This window comes from Vulpes vulpes, chromosome 9 (assembly GCF_048418805.1).
Source record: "Vulpes vulpes isolate BD-2025 chromosome 9, VulVul3, whole genome shotgun sequence".
NCBI classification, from domain to species: domain Eukaryota; kingdom Metazoa; phylum Chordata; class Mammalia; order Carnivora; family Canidae; genus Vulpes; species Vulpes vulpes.
Genome location: NC_132788.1, coordinates 43665156 through 43682126, shown reverse-complemented (window position 1 = coordinate 43682126; position 16971 = coordinate 43665156). Strand labels below are relative to the sequence as shown.

At 40.8% G+C, this 16971-nt stretch overlaps 1 long non-coding RNA gene across 1 annotated transcript; it reads left to right on the top strand.

Moving 5' to 3' along the window:
• The first annotated feature begins 1567 nt into the window (after positions 1 to 1567).
• LOC140594060 (uncharacterized) lies at positions 1568 to 5064 on the top strand. The gene is made up of 2 exons (XR_011994585.1): positions 1568 to 1647; positions 4166 to 5064. It is a non-coding gene; the product is annotated as an uncharacterized lncRNA (long non-coding RNA).
• The last annotated feature ends 11907 nt before the right edge of the window (positions 5065 to 16971 follow it).

Here is a 16971-nt window from a genome sequence, read left to right as displayed (position 1 = left end):
CAGTTTCAATTATTTGCTAGAACACCTCACAGAACCCATACAGGCACTTCGCCTAAGTTTACTGGTTTATTATAAAGGGTACAAATGAACAACCAGATGAAGAGGTATATAGGTGAGGTCCAGAAGGATCCTGAGCACAAGAGGTTTGTTTTTTGTTTTTTTTTTTTAAGATTTTATTTATTCATGAGAGACACACAGAGTGAGGCAGAGACACAGGCAGAGGGAGAAGCAGGCTCCATGCAGGGAACCGGATGTGGGACTCGATCCCAGGACCCCAGGATCATGCCATGAGCCGAAGGCAGACACTTGTGCTCAGGATCCTTCTGGACCTCTTGGAGTTGGGGTGTACCACCCTCCCAGCACATAGATACATTCACTGAGGGAAGCTCTCCAAATACCATCATTTATAGGTTTTTATGGAGGTTTCATTTCATAGGTATGATGGATTAAATAACTGCCCATTGGTGATTAATTCAATCTCCAGCCTTTAGCCTCAATCTCTTTTCTCCTGGGGTGGGGGGAGGGGATGGGGTGGCACAGCAGTAAGGATTGAGATTGAAAGTTCCAAGCTTCTAATCAAGGCTTGATCTTTCTGGCAACTAGCCTCTATCCTGAAGCTATCTAGGAGATCCCTAAGAAGCACTTCAACAAAAGAAACTTCTGTCACCCTTATCACCTAGGAAATTCCAAGGGTTTTAGGAGCTCTGTGCCAGGAACCAAGGAAAACCAAAATGGCTGTTTTATATAACACCATCGGGGTTGTCCTCATTGAAGAGTCAAGGGCAGGAAAAGAAGCTAGTGACAAAGCAATCTGACAGGTAGGGCAGGAACCAGATTTGGCAGTGCCAGGAAGATAAGATGGAGGAAGAAAGTGGACATTTAGCTTTCCCTTTTACTTTCCAGCACCTGAGTCCCTTTGCTCCATTTGGGAAATTCCTCATCATACTATATGCAGAGCCTGATCACTTTCCCCTGCTGCATTGCAGCTAGAAAGCAGGGGCAAAATCTAGACTCTGCCAATTAGACATTCATTTCCCAGGCTCTGAACAAGAAGCTGGGGGTGCTGCAGGATACACTCTGCAGTGAACAATGAGGGCAGCATCTGGTTCCCCTAGTGTTGGTACCACCAACAATGTAAGCAGCAACACCCAGGGCTGGCAGCAGATTCAATAGATCAATTTCCAGCATGACTGGAGGACTTACTCTTTGCTTTCTGGCCTCCAAACCTGGCTCCATGCCCTCACCCTATGTGCATCCCATCACCCTCCCCCCCAGATTATTTGAGCTAATCAATACCTTTGTGTCCCTTTTCTTCTTAAATCAGCCAGAGTGACTTCTGCTGCTTGCAACTATGAACTATGGCTAATACAAAAAGTTGCCAACAATGTACTGCTGATTATTGCATTCAATTTCATGATTTGGTTATTTGTGATTTTTAGATGGCTATCTAGTAATGGGAATAAAATATGATTAACAGTGGAAAAAAGAGTGAGTTCAATAATAATACTTACCTAACCACATGTCTGAGATCGATATTGTGCTAACCAACAATATTGATTTGGTTACAGAGTGCTGGAGGACTCATCACAGTCCAGTTGTGAAAAGCCTGAGACCTTTTCTTGTTCAGAGCTACATCGTATGTATTAGGTAAGGCTGGAGAGTGTTTTGAATCACCTTCCTTCTTCCTCCAACAGAGAGAGACCACTCTTAGGATCGCAACCAAGAGGAGAATCCCACAGATTGGTCCAATGGGGGCAGTAGAAAGATCTGATTCTCCTCCTCTGCTTCCTGTGAGGTAAAAGATGGGTTCATGAACTTGCATACACAGTTCTTCATACTCTGGTCTCAACCTTTCCACCATTGGCTCCACCTCTCCCTTGCCTCACATGTCCCACCAGTGCAGCAGGACTCTCTCAGAGCACATTCCCATTCATAAAAGTGACATGTTCTTTCACACATAGGAGAAAACACTGCTATATTTTTCTTCTGACTAAGATGGTCCCCCCACTTCTCTGCCTGGCAAAATCACAGGCTTCCTGTATGACTCAGATTGAATATTGCTTATTTGGGGAAGTCATCCTGAGTTCCCACACTTCAGATCAAATGATTCCTGTTCCTGTTCTCCTTTAGCACTGCTTTCTAAAAAATTAATTATGCAATATATTTATCTATATCTATTTATAAATTACATGGGTGTCACTATACCAGCTATATATTATCTGAAAGCACACAAAAACAGAAAAATGTAAAATATGAGGTAAAAAATACAAAACAAATTCTAGTATTCTTCTTTGCCCCTACCCCACCCCCAGCCCAGTCACATCATTTGTACCCAATTCTTTTTTTCCCTTGGTACATAATTCTATCTCGTGTGTAGCATCTATTGCATCCTATTACAATTCTGTTTCAATACCCTGTTGAATTTGCCTTTCCATCTGCACATAAACTAGGTGCTTATATATATCTGTTGAATTAGCCTAATAACAAGAAATCACTTCTTATAAATTATTTCAAGTTCCCATAATTTCTCAGGGATGACAGTGAAGAAATTGGTATATTGACTGAGTTATCCAAACAGCCACAGTTTAAAGTCAAGTGAATCACCTTCCTTCATTTAAACTGCCCCAATCTTGGGCTCAGTTAGGTTTTCTTTCTGTCAGTCCTGGATTTATGCTTTAGAGCACAAATAAATGATGATCCAATCCTGGATCTGGAGCTATTAAAAATTCCAGAATCTGGGTTTGTTTTTGAAATGAAGTATTTGGACATTACCATCACAGCTAGTACTGGGTCATTAATTTACAAATGTGAAAGTCTCCCCAAATAAGCCAAAAGCCCAGTTATTCATGCAAGACTTGAATCAAAGAAAAAAACCAATAGGAATATACTTTAAATAGTCACAATTCCCATTTTTGAAAATTCTATTCATTTTGGGCATAAGGCTCAGTGCTTTTTCTTATGAGAATTATCTGACTGTGAAATAGTTGTTTAAAAATAGAATGTTTAAAAAATACTATTATGTTGTGGTCCTCTCCAATGTTCATCCTACTTTGTTTAAATTATATGCTGATGGCCAAGCTATGTGGGCAACATATTATGTATTAATAATTAAGTGAATTCTAGGAGGAAAGCCGGCATGCACCTTCCTGATGGGAAGGTGGCTCAGTAAGTGCATGTTGACTCCACATGATGTTCTATAGCTTCATTTCCCAGCATCGTTCCAATAACCAACCCCCAAATACTCCGTTTAAAAAAGCTTATTTGAAATATGTCTATACAGAATCTTGATTGAGCACTTATTCTTTATTTTGTTTCTGTTTACTTTTCCCTCAAGACAATGTTAAATTTCTGCTGAATCCTACAGGTAAGAAATTGATAGTAAGTTTAAAGTAGTGAAAGAAGTTGTTTAGTGTTTGAGTTCATGTTTGGGTTAAGAGACCACTCATTTCCTCCTTTCCTATGGGGGTTTATTCCTGACTGTCCCACATCTGAGGAATAGTAGATGAGCTACTGCTTGAATAATAACCCTATTGCTGAGCTATCATTAAGCTGGATGCATACGGTTGAGGATATACCCATGGTTAATACAGCTGAGTAAAGTTGAGGTCAGGAGGCTTTCCTTCCAACTATTAGATGGCTGGATCTGTAGAGCACAGCGAGTCCACTTGCCCAAGCAACTGAATGGGCAGGATTGACATACTCTTCCCAGAGCCTAGTTCTGTGGAGGCAGAATGTAAAAAAGGCAGTGCCTCTTGTCCAGCCTGACCTTTAAGACCAGCTCACAAGCAAATCATAGGCCAGGTAATGCCCTGAATTCTAGTCCACTGGACCAGCAAGTCCTCTTTCTGTAGAAGTACTAATAGAGTTGAGTATAAGGATAAAATCGGTTAAAGTATTCCATCCACTCTGGAGAAGCAGGCCTAACACAATGAGAAGGTCTGAAGATTCCTCTTCTTCAATGGTAATATTCAGTTCCATAATTTTCTGAGGTTTTCTAAATTTCATGGGTTTGAGGTTGTATCTGTCAGGTTAGGCCATGTTATGATGCAGTAAGAAATGACCCCCAAACTCTAAGAGGTTTACATGATAAAGATTTATTTATCTCTCACATTACGTGTCTATCAAAGGTCAGCTGTACCTCTGTACTATGTCGTTTTGACTCTAGGACCCAAGGTGACAGAACAGCTTCTACCTGGGACATTAGCAGTTGCCATAGCAAGATGGGAAGAATACAGCCAACTATACATCACTTTTGCTCACATTTCACTGGGAAAAGGAAGTTATGCAGACACATGTGGGTGATAGGATGTGTCATCCTTTCTAGGTGAGGTCACCAGAGGCAGGTCACTGAATATGATTAAACTATATTATAGTCTAATGCATGCTGTTACATTCTTTTTATATCAACCCTGGAGAACTTTAGAAAAGTTAGACTCAAAGGAGATCTGGAAATGGAGAAATACAACTAAGGACATATTCCAGCCCCAGATATGCTTCATTATCAAATACTCAAAGAAAGAAAGAAAGAAAGAAAGAAAGAAAGAAAGAAAGAAGAAAGAAAGAAAGAAAGTTAAAAGGCTTATCTTTGCTCACAATATGTCCATCTGAAGTGGTCTAATCTATGGTGTCCTCATCCAAGATGGAGGCTTTCACCCCCACATCTGCAACATGGTGGACCCATGGCAGGGAACGAGAACATAGAATTTGTACATTCTATCTAAAGACTTTCACCAAGAAGTAACACATGACACTTCTACTCCCATTCTGTTGACCAAAGTAGATCACATGAATATGTCCAAATTTAAAGAGAAAGCACTATCCCACAATGTGCTTGGAAGGAGGAGAACCAAACCACAGTTGAACTAACTGATGACTACCACAGAAAGTATTGAAGCTGCCCTGGGTTGAGCAATGGAATAAGATTCCAGAATCTACTGACCACCTGTGACTGCTATGGCTAGATTGCAAAGAATAGGGGACAATGGGGAAAAAAAAGTATACCTTTTGTATGTCTCTTCAATTTTAACTTCTCTGTAGGGAAAAAATAAAAGGGTTAAAGTTTCATATGTTGATGCAAATTTTGAGTTATTTTTATATATTAGCCCTCCATTATGTGGGCTGGGTTCCTATCTGAGCTCACTATATAAACCTGCCAGACAAACCTAGTTAGCCAAGGAAGTAAACTATGGATGACTTTTCAGCCTATTATACAGTATGACACTGAGTATAACAATATCTCATCTTGATCCAGTTTAGAGGATGGTAGGAATCACCTCCTAAAGGCCTGAGGGGCTCAAATACTTACCTTACAGACTTTGGGGGATATTCAGAGAAGATAGGACAATTCTGTGAAGGGGCATGAGTAAACTTCTCCATTTGGCACAGCAGTCTGAGACCCCTAGTTCTTTCAGAAAGTTCTTTTAAAATCAGAAGTAAAAAAAGAGACCCATAAGTCATCATTTTTTCTTTTTCTTTTTTTTTTTTTTCTGTTTTCTGTCTCCCTCTGTTAGAAAGTAAGCTCCACTTACTTATAGGGCTCCTCCACTTATAGGGCAAGACTATTTGCTACTGCTGACAACCGAGTGTCTAGAACAGTGTCTGGCATGTAGTAAACACTTAATGGATATGTATTGAACGAATGAATATCAGAACAGTAAATGTGTGTGGATTCAGTGGGGAGAAGCTCAGGATGACCCTGAGGTTTGCCACTAGCCTAAGTAAAAGGATCTCCTTCCCCACCAATAGATTTCTACTCTGGGGTTTCAGGCAAAAGCCTCTTAGTAATGGGGTCCCCTTTGCCTGACTTTATTCTCTGTAGAAACTCAAGGACAGGACAGGACCTGGGGATGCTAGGTGCCATCCAATTACTATCAACCCTAAAATAGCTCACAAAAATCTCTTGTATGTGTTTCCTTTTTTCTTTCCTTTTTTTTTTTTAAACAGAATTAAAACAGAATACAGCACTTTAAAATTCTTAGGTAAAATGAAAAGAAATCCAAATAGTATAAAACCGATTACCATAGGGCTTGGGTTATGATCCTACAATAACTAGAGCCACAGAACAGATTGATTAAATTTTCAAGGGTAAAGCCTGGCTCCCTCCAGCCTCAGCTTTCATCTGCCTCCAGCTCATTTGTGCTCTGGGCGTTCCCTCATTTCCTATTACCCAGTACACTCCTAAATTTTGCCCTCAATTCAAGGAGAAACTGGAATGCCAACTTTTTGAGCCACAAACCCTTGCTTGCTAGAGACCTCAGTTCAGTTTATGGTTTCTCTAAATGCAGTTAATCCCCAGTTCTTCCTGTTAGTCTCCTCCCCTGCCCTCACTGGCTCGGAGAGATACACTTCTCTGGCCCCAAATCGTAGAAGAGACCCCTCAGAACTCAGCCTCGCCATCTGAAAGCTGCTCCAGACTCTCTGCGCCCCTTTCCTAGAGGAGGGTTAGGATCTGCTCTGAGCTCAGACAGGAGGAGTACAATCCCCACCTACACTCCAGAGGCCTCACCCTATTCTATACCCACAAAGTGCTCAATACCAGATACATTAACCTGTGCCTTTTTAGTGAGAGGAACATTGTTCCATTCTCTGGGATTCGCCTGTGAGGAAGTTTGTGGCTTAGGCTGTGCTTGAAGAAAAGGGAAGGAATTACTTAGAAGCACTTTGCTCTGCTTCCTCTTATTGCCTTGTACCCACGCCCACTACCTCTGTCACCCAAGCCTGCCAGGCAATGCCCTCTACCCTACCCTTCCCCTATTCTTCTCCACCCTCCCTCTGCACTTACCCGCCCCCTTTTTTTTTTTTACCCGCCCCTTTTGATCATGGAAGGACTTCCCGAAATAACAGCTGGTTCCACCACTTACCAGCTGTCCTTTGGGAAATCACTTAATCCAGTGAGGCTGTGCTCTGTAAAATGAGGATGCAATAGAAGGTACCTATCTTAGAAGCGCCTTGGGAGCTAATCTGGAGAACACATGTGACCCCATACACACACACACACACTTGCTCTCTTCTTCTGAGCAGTAAACAGCATTTCGACCTGGAGCTGAAGGGCCTGACTTCATCCCCAGGACAGGACGACAGGAGCACAGAGCAGAGCTTAGCTGAGAGTTGGATAGAGAAACACAGAACATGTCCTAATAAGCTCAAAGGAGCCCCTGTATATGGCTAAGCCTAAACCAGATGCACCCCAAAACTCCCAAGTTAGGTGAATCAACAAATTCCCTTTAGTTTTATTTTGTTGTTTGGTTGGTTGGTTTTTCTGTTGCCTGCAATTGCTTTTCCATGCCCTGACTTTTAACTTTGGCAGCTTCGTATAAGATTTTCATGAGTCTCTGGCTCCCCTGGGTGGCAAAGAGAATAAATTCATGTTTCTAGGATTCCTACTCTCTACATAAGCATTTTCATTTCTACAGTTTATTCACATGGCGCCTCTTGTCTCAGACATATTTGGGTTTACTCTTGGCCCATAGATCCTTTGACAGAGATTTCTTTTTCATGATCCCCACTCCCCGCTCACCTCACCGCCACGAGCTGGTGCTGTGTCTGCAGTGAGCAAGTCAAATCCTCTCACTGGTCCTATTTGGGGTGGCCACTGGATTTGGGTCAGTTGCCTAGTGAACGACCCAAGTCAAGGGAGCAGAGGGTCCCCAGCATCCAAAAACAGGACACAAGGCACCATTTTGGTATTATTACAGGTTTCACCTACCAACTATGTGAACCAGCCCAGATTCTATTGAGCTTCTAAAAGCCCTGCCCGTGTGAATTGGCCTTATCCAAATTTCTCTGAATGAAGAACGTACAGAATTGAAAAAAAGTGCAAGCTGATAGTCATTTTCATTACACAATTTGTAAAGGCACATTTAAAAACACAAAGGTTTGGTCGTACTGGTTTTATTATGATCAATTTCCTGGAGAGTCAAGAACGTTCTTGGAACCCTCACTAACCTTTTAGTACTCAGAGACCATCTGGAAACATGTCTTTGGTATGTACCATTCTGTTGTGCTTACATTTTTTTACATAATTGTTGCTCTTTCCTTACTTCAACCCTTGCACTTCAGAAACACTAACCTGCTTGTCCTTACAGGTTATCCTTCACCTCCTGCGTATCTGCATACTCTGATAGAGAAATGGAGTATCCTTCCCCCATCCTCCTCACCTCAGCTCAGGTGTATCTATCTTATCTCCCCCCATTGTACACCCTTGGCCCAAGTTGGGGTAAGTGTCCCACTTCTATTTTCAATGATGTTCTATGTGCAGCACTGTCATTACAGCAACTACATGAATAATTAACTACTTGCTTATAAACTGTGTTTCCTCAACGAGGTTGTGAAGCTTGAGGTGTGGTCTTTATGTCTTTTTTTATTTTTAAAAAATATTTCATTTATTTATTCATGAGAGACACAGACTGAGAGAGAGAGAGAGAGGCAGAGACACAGGCAGAGGGAGAAGCAGGCTCCATGCAGGGAGCCCAACACGGGACTCGATCCCAGGATTCTAGTATCACGCCCTGGACCGAAGGCAGGCGCTAAACAGCTGAGCCACCCAGGGATCCCCATCTTTTTTTCTTTAAAAAGTGCTTTCTAGCACAGGGCTTGGCCCAAAGTTTATTAAATGAATATATGACTTAGAAGGAAAGGAAAACATAAAATAGCATTTGGTGAGGACCTACTGGCCAGATGCCTATAGCACTGTGGTAAGAATTTAACAAGAAAGGATAAATAAATGACCTGCAGACATACCTAGCACAAAATGGACATGCATATTGAGTGAATGATGGTAGATCCACATTCTGAAGAGGAAGGCTCAGAGTGCTTGAGCTACTTTCTGAAGTCGCCCAGTTACAGTGAGAGAGCTAAGATCTGAACATAGCTCTCTCTGGTCCCCATGCCCTGGCCCCACCTATGCCTCCCTGTAGTCTTCCATTTCCACGCCTCACTATATTCCTCACCCAAGCAGGTAGGCAATTTTTTTTTTTTATGTTGATCATGATCTTTGAATCAACTGTAACACTTTTACACAATGACTTTCGATGGGAAAATTCCACAAATATTTGTTGGGTGAGTGGATGAATGACTAGACTAGGGGAAACTTCCAGTACTGAATAAACACGGGTGGCTGACTGGTCCATTTAGTGCATGGTATTAAACTACTCCTTTAGAAAATGTACAATATCAGTGTAGCAATCCCTTAAGCAGAAAAATAATGCATGATAAAATAACAGTGGGTAAAGGGCTTTAAAAGCAATTTAACAGAAGTAAAGGTAAAGAAAATAAAGTTTATCTTTCCAGGACAGTGACAAAGTTAAAATCTGTGGTATTCAAAATATTCTTAAGAATCTCTTATGACAGGAGGCATTTTGACGTCCCTGCTAAAATCTGACTCTCTGATTTTAAATTATCTGTGGAGATATTAACACAGATCTATCTAACATTTTGAAATCTGGATGATTGATCGTCTAAGCTATATAAGTAGCGCACTGTGAAAGGTGAGGATAAGTAAAGAGTTTCAGGTTCCCCTACCAGGAGAGGATTAGGAGGGGGATGAAGCTAATTGGAGCAACCAAGAGATTAAATAATCAAAGCAGTAACAATCATAGCTGCTGTCCATTATGCTCCCTTTGCTTATGCTATATTATTGAATTAACTGTCCCCACAATACCATGATGTAATAGGATTTCTTATCTACATTTCACCAATAAGATTTCAGAAATTTCCCCAAGAAATGTTACAGATGCAAAGATTTACACCCAGATCCATCTGATTCCAGACACAGAGTCTGGTGGATTGTCTTGTGACTGTCACTGTAAAGGAAAATTCACAACCCTGCTGGCCAGGCCCTGAACCTTACCAGAGCTTGGTTCTAAGAGCTCTGTCCTCTTCAGTTTGCTGTGGATGTGGACTGATCACCACCATGTCTCAGTACAAAGCAAAGGCCTTGCACACCAAAGGTGCTCATCCATTGTAGGTGATAGTAAGGACTACTTTGAAATAAGCAAGGTGCAAAGTTGACTAGTTAGAAAAAGAGCATTTCAAGGTGAAGGCCAATAGGCATTTTAACTATGTAAACTGTAAGGACATATTTAAAGCACAAAGTTTTGGCCATATTAGTTTTATTGTATTGTAATTAATTTCCTAAAGACCCACTGCTATTGAAAAAAGTCAGCAAGATCCTTGCAATCCTTCTTGGAAACAGCCTAACACTCCTCAATATTACAGTCTTCCTGCCACCATCCCTGCCAAGCACCTCCACATTCTCTTATGTATAAGTCCTACCCCAGGGAAGAGTTCTGTTCAAGGACTGATGTGATCCTCAAGGACAGGTCATAGGTTACAGTAGTAAGGGTGGGGCTTCCGGTACTCCCGAGGAACAAAAATGTTCTTTTCTTTCATCTCTGTCCCTCAAGGGTAACAAGCCATAGTCAATACTTCCTCCTCCTTAGGAGGTGTTCTTACCATTGAAAGATAAAGCAAGACCAGTGCAGGGCCAGAGGAAATAAAGTTCTGTAGTGGTTTGTTCTAGGAGAAAGAAGCCCCTTTTTCACTGCTTTGATGTAGTTGATAATATAAAACAGGACTGGGGCTGCCTTTTGCAGGTAAGCCTCTTAGGCCTTGGAAGGTCAGAGACAAATCAGGTAGGAACAGAACATACATATGTTAAGAACCTTAGCAGAGGCAGGTCAGAGATTTGCATTCTGGGCCACATAGGAAACACAATCAATAGCAAATAAGGAGGCTGGAGGCAGGTATGAAAAGGCAGGAGTCAGGAACTATAGACATTCCCCGACCTTTTGTTTTGGGGCTGACCTTGTTCCTTTCTTAAGAGACAAAGGAGGAGAAATTTACATTGTCAAAAAATCAATCAACAGTTGACAAATGGTAAACCTCCTCAGAAGGGAGATTTTGCAAGTACAGAATAAAGTACAAGAACATATTTGTGGAGGGGACTTTTTTTTTAATGAAAAATAACAACACACAAACTTCCTCAGGAAAAACAGACTTAATATTTCACAATTTAAATAGCTGGTTTCAGGGTCATTAGCAATATCAGGTTCCTAACAGTAATTGTGTTTTTTCCTCTCTGGGAGGTTGGAGGGATTTATCTTCTCTAATGCTTTACTCATAACATACCTTAAACCTTATGTTTGTTGATATAGAAAGCAGTTGGAAAGCATGTGCTATTATTTTGGAGTGCCTCACCATTTGGAGTTGGCAAGAATTTCTGCTGCCTTTTTGCTATTTCTCCTTTTTTGTTGGGGAATTAAAGCAATTTTAATTCTCATGTGTCTCTTTCCCAACTATTCAAGCTGTCCACTGCTAGACAACTGATCTTTTGTGATTATATCCATTTTTCCAAGATCTGATTTTGTAATCAGGTAGCCGACTCTTCCTGAAGGATCTAGAAAGAGAGATTTCATTTCACTCTGCACAAATGAAGTAACAGTCCAACTTGCCCAATGAAAAGAAATCCTCAACATGTCAGCACTCCTACCCTCCTGACTGGATTATTAATTCATTTGGGAAACTGAATATACACACTCTGGTTCCATGACTCTAAGGTGCCATCTAACAATAGCATCCATAAAAATGCTGAAATCTCTGGAACTCAGACACATCCTGGTCTCAGAATCTACCTGATTCATAAAAAAACAAAAACACTAACACTTTGGTGGTTGTTTCCCACTGAAATGAAGGTGCATCCTTTCAACAAGGCAAATCTAAATAGTCTGTAGTGAAACGACTCATCTTTATGATCAAGGACTTGAACTTACCCCATTATAGCTCAAAAAAGAGAAGATGCAGGATACTAACTCTCCTTCCTTTCCTTTCTCTCACATGTGCTGAAGAAACAAAGAAAAGAAAAACAAAAAGAGGAATCTGTTTCTGGCCTATGAATTTAGTTTTGGGGATGAGAAATCTGAACATTATGTAGAGCAACAATGATCCTGGTTATCCAAATACAAAATCTCTTATATCTACTATCATAGAATGGTTAAGGTAACCATGATATAAGAATTGCTTAATAATTTTAAGTAACAGAGCAGGAATTCTAATGATTAGTTCATAAGTAAGAAAGCCAAGGCAAAGAAGATAGGTACATTACATATATTTGTTTGAAATGTCTTATAATCACAAGAGGACTTCTCAATCACTGTCAAAATCAACTCCTTGGAATGGGCAGGGCACATGTTCAAAACAGCAAACAGGTCCTATAGCTAACGGGAGACACATCATCCCTCCTCACCTACTGAATGGAATACAGGATGGAGTTGTCTGTCTTATTCATAGTGTTATTATTGTTCTTTCATCTCTTATATAGCCTCTGGTTTCGGAATCAAACATTATTCTATTTTCTCTCAAACACATCTATGCTCTATTTGTGCCAGTTCAGCCTAAATAACATCTTAGGAATATTCTAGCAGAGGTTCTCAATCAGGGACACTTTTTCTTTTTTCTGCTACTGGTATCTAGTGGGTAAAGGCTGGGGGTTTTGCTAAACACTCTAGGATAGCCCATACACAACAAAGAATGATCTGGCCTAGTATGTCAACAGTGCCAAGCTTGAGAAACTCTGTATCTGAGAAAAGCTTGACAAAGCTTCCCCTTTTCCCCAATAAATTTGTGATATATTTCTATCATCCAAATCATTCACCAAATATTTATTGAGCATTACAGCACTGTAAAGAAGACAAGGTCACTGCCTTCCTGAGCCATACAATTTAAAGAGAGGAAATAAATAAACTTACTAAATAAATAAACAGTATAATTTCAGAATGTGGTATATATTGTAAAGGAAATAAATGGATACCAATAGAGAATAACCAGAAGATGCTTTTGATAACATAACCAAGGAAGACCTACATCGCTGAGGAAATTAGGATGTTCTTAACAGCGAATAACAGAAACTCCCAGTTTAGGCCAGCTTAAACCATAAGAAAAAATATGGTTTTCTCTTACATCCAGAAGTAGGATGGGTTTTAGGATTGAATTAATGCTTAGGCTCCGATGTCTATCCAAGGGTCTATATCCAGCTTCCTTTTCAGAATGGTAGTAAGATTGGTTGTAATCATTAGGTCTCATAACTTCACATCACAGTGCTTGCAGAAAGGCAAGCGAGATGGGATGGTGCACACAGGTAACAGTCTCATCCCAGCTATTGCTTTAAGCAATAGCACTGAGAATCACCTGATTGGACTGCATAGGTCACGTACCCACCCCTGAACCAACGACTGTGGGCAAGGGGAATGGAATATGCTGATTGGCTTAAGCCAAAGAGTGCCCACCCTGGGCATGGGGTCTGGAATCAGCTTCTCCTCAACAACTAAACAAACACTTGGTGTCAATTTGGGACTTACTTACTGGGTGGCTTTCAGAAATTTTCTCTGTAGAAGATGAGCTTCAAACTGAGCCTTGGAGAATGAGAAGGAGCTGGCGTAGTCAAGGGCCCAAGGAAGAGCATGGGAACTAGGTAGGAAGTATGGGGCACAAAGGTTTTGAGATGGGGAAAGGAGGCCATGGTGTTCCAAGGGGAAAGTGGTCCACAGTAAACTTGGAAGGGCAGATATGAACAGTATCATCTAATTTGGTTTTTGCTAACCACATTTGTTATAAAATATGATGATCCTTTTTAGGTTGGAAAAACAACAACAGTATTTCCTTCAGGATTTTTCCATGCATTCCTACTTTTAGGTAATCCAATCTTTCTAATGTCATTTAAAAGTAAGACAAAATAGGTTTTATCAGAACTTTCAAAAAATAATTTTCAAGTTAATATATGAGAAGAAAAAATCCTTTAGAAAGCAAGTATTGAAAGACACTCAAGTGGGGACACCTGGGTGGCTCAGCTGTTGAGCATCTGCCTTCGGCTCAGGGCGTGATCCTGGGGTCCTGGTATAGAGTCCCGGAATTGAGTCCCTAGATCTAGTCCCATATCGGGCTCCTGCATTGGGCTCCCTGCATGGAGCCTGCTTCTCTATTCCTGTGTCTCTGCCTCTGTGTGTGTGTGTGTGTGTGTGTGTGTGTGTCTCACGAATAAATTAAAATCTTTAAAAAAAAAAAAGACACTCAAGTGGACGGGATTTCAGATAGTTGAGTATTCAGATGTAGGGGCACTCTGGAGAAGCTATACAAAACTCATCTTGATTTAGATAGAACCCGTTTTACCTACTTCTGTAACCCCTACCACCTGACACGGTACTGAATACAGAGGTGGTCACAATAATATTGATTCACACCAGAAGTTGAAGATCATGAGCACTTTCATATTCATTATTCTACCTACATATCCACTGTTTTGACCATCTCTTCCTTATAAGGAAGCCCATCACAACTTTTTTATACTGACTGCACATTATCTCTTTGAATGGCATTTTGGTTTGGGCTTTTCGTCTTTTGTCTTTGCATTTTTGTTTTATTGTTCTTTGGGAGCTGTTTCTGCTTCCAATCTTGATGACTGTCTCATTCTCCAAAGCAAATATGGGGAGAAAAAAAACCCAGTAACTGCAATGATAGCTGCTACCAGATTTACAATAAAGTCACCGTAATTGCTTGTTTACCTTTGGCTCCATAATTACATAATAATGATGTGTTGGTATTATTTCTATCTGTTCTTAGTTTCATCCTAAAATTCCTGACACTATGACAGTGAGAGATTGTGTATTAAGAATGTAATAAAATAATAAAGTATGATAAAGTAACAAAAACAAGGATTCTAATTAGATAATAAACGTAGCATTACCTAATTAGGCAATAAATGTGGTAGTTCATATGGCCCCTACTTACTCACCTGTCCCAAAGATTAGTTAATGTTGAATAAAAGGGGACTACAAAATGCACAATTAAGAATTCACAGCAGTGTGAGCTGAGATATAAGTTCTGGTATGGCTTTTCTTGAAAAATATTATTGTTGCTATAATTTATTGAGTGCCTGCTACCATATTAGATGTTTTATTTAGATACAATCCTTCCAAACTCCAAATGAGATAGTATGATCTCCATTTTTACATATGAGGACACAGAGGCCTAAATAAGAATTGGAAGATTACACAGCTATCACATAATAATGACATATGTTTAGTGGTTTATATACATTTTCAGTCCTTATACACTTTCAGTCCTTATATACATATTCAGTCCTTTCAGTCCTTCAGTCCTTATCCAACCTTATAAGGCAGAACTCAAGAAGGCTTAGCATTTATCTCAAGATCTCACAGCAGGAAAATTACTAAATATAAAGAGCCAGAATTAAAGCCCATGAAGTCTAACTCTGGGAGGCTGGTACTACTTGTAGAGGTTAAGCTATAAAATATTTTAATATTGCCCAGGATTTGAACCCGACTCAAAGCTGTTTAGTTCTAAAAGACCAAGAACCATTCCTTTCTCCTTTTGGTTTCCTCATAAAAAAAAAATTAAAAAAAAAAAAAGTGAGAAGGCCAAAAAAACTCTAAGTTCTATTTCTGCTCAAAAATGCTATGGTTCCATGGATTTTATTTTTTTTTTTAATTTTTTTTTATTTTTTTTTAATTTATGATAGTCATACAGAGAGAGAGAGAGAGGCAGAGACACAGGCAGAGGGAGAAGCAGGCTCCATGCACCGGGAGCCCGACGTGGGATTCGATCCCGGGTCTCCAGGATCGCGCCCTGGGCCAAAGGCAGGCGCCAAACCGCTGCGCCACCCAGGGATCCCGGTTCCATGGATTTTAAAATATAAGATTTTGTTATGAAAACAACATGGGGGCAAGAGAAGTTTTTGCAAGGCAAAACAAAAATTACAGCTACCAGTATTTTCAAACATAAGAATCCAATCACTTTTAGCTGATGAAGCATCTAAAGTTTCAGTAGCTTGTCTAAGTGCCGGGCCAACCATCATAAAGCGCGTATAATTTACATCTAACAAAAGCTGGGCCTCCCAGCTTGCCTCTAATACAACCTTCTAGCAGACAATTTTTTTTTTAAGATTTTATTTATTTATTCATGAGAAACACAGAAAGAGAGGCAGAGACACAGGCAGAGGGAGGAGCAGGCTCCCTGCGCTGAGTCCCTTGCGGACTGGATCCCAGGGCCCCAGGATCACCACCTGGGCGAATGGCAGATGGGCAACCACTGAGCCACTCCGGTGCCCTCTAATACAACCTTCTAATGATTGTCTTACTCTTCAGAAGATAGATTTTCGGACTCAGGTCACCGCTCCTCCAACTTCACCAGTTACACACCTCTGAACCCTGCTTGTGTTTCTAGGAAAACTTGAAGACAGAGGAAGTGTATAAAAGATCTGATCAGGGATCCCTGGGTGGCGTAGCGGTTTGGCGCCTGCCTTTGGCCCAGGGCGCGATCCTGGAGACCCTGTATCGAGTCCCACATCGGGCTCCCGGTGCATGGAGCCTGCTTCTCCCTCCGCCTGTGCCTCTGCCTCTCTCTCTCTGTGTGTGTGACTATCATAAGAAAAAGAAAAAAAAAAGACCTGATCATAGCAGCAGAGTTCCACCTTTTATTTATTTATGTTCTTTTCATACTTGTCTCCTTACTGAAAGTAAGTTGATAGCAACATCACTGTTCAGGGAAAGAAACAAAAGCTGTTTTCTGATCAAACCAAGAAGCACAACTTAACAATTTACGGCCAGAAGCGGCAGGGGAGAGCAAGGTCCGCTCGAGACAGACAGGACACATAAGCGGCAAGTGATACCGCGGACAGCCCTGCAATCACGCCACATCTAAAAACGATTTCTTTAAAAACAAATCAAAACAACGAAAAACCTATTTATTCCACAAAAGAATATCCTGCCCTCTGACGAATACAGGAACATTTAACACACACCCTATGCCTAGCATTAGCGGCTTAAGCCGAAATCCCCTCTTCTAATGCGGAATCTGTACAATAGAAGCAAACACAGAACAAACAGCAAACAAAACACCACTCGCAGACAAGGCGCGCAAAACCACTACGGGGAGCGCGGCCTCTCCCGCGGTCCCCCAAGA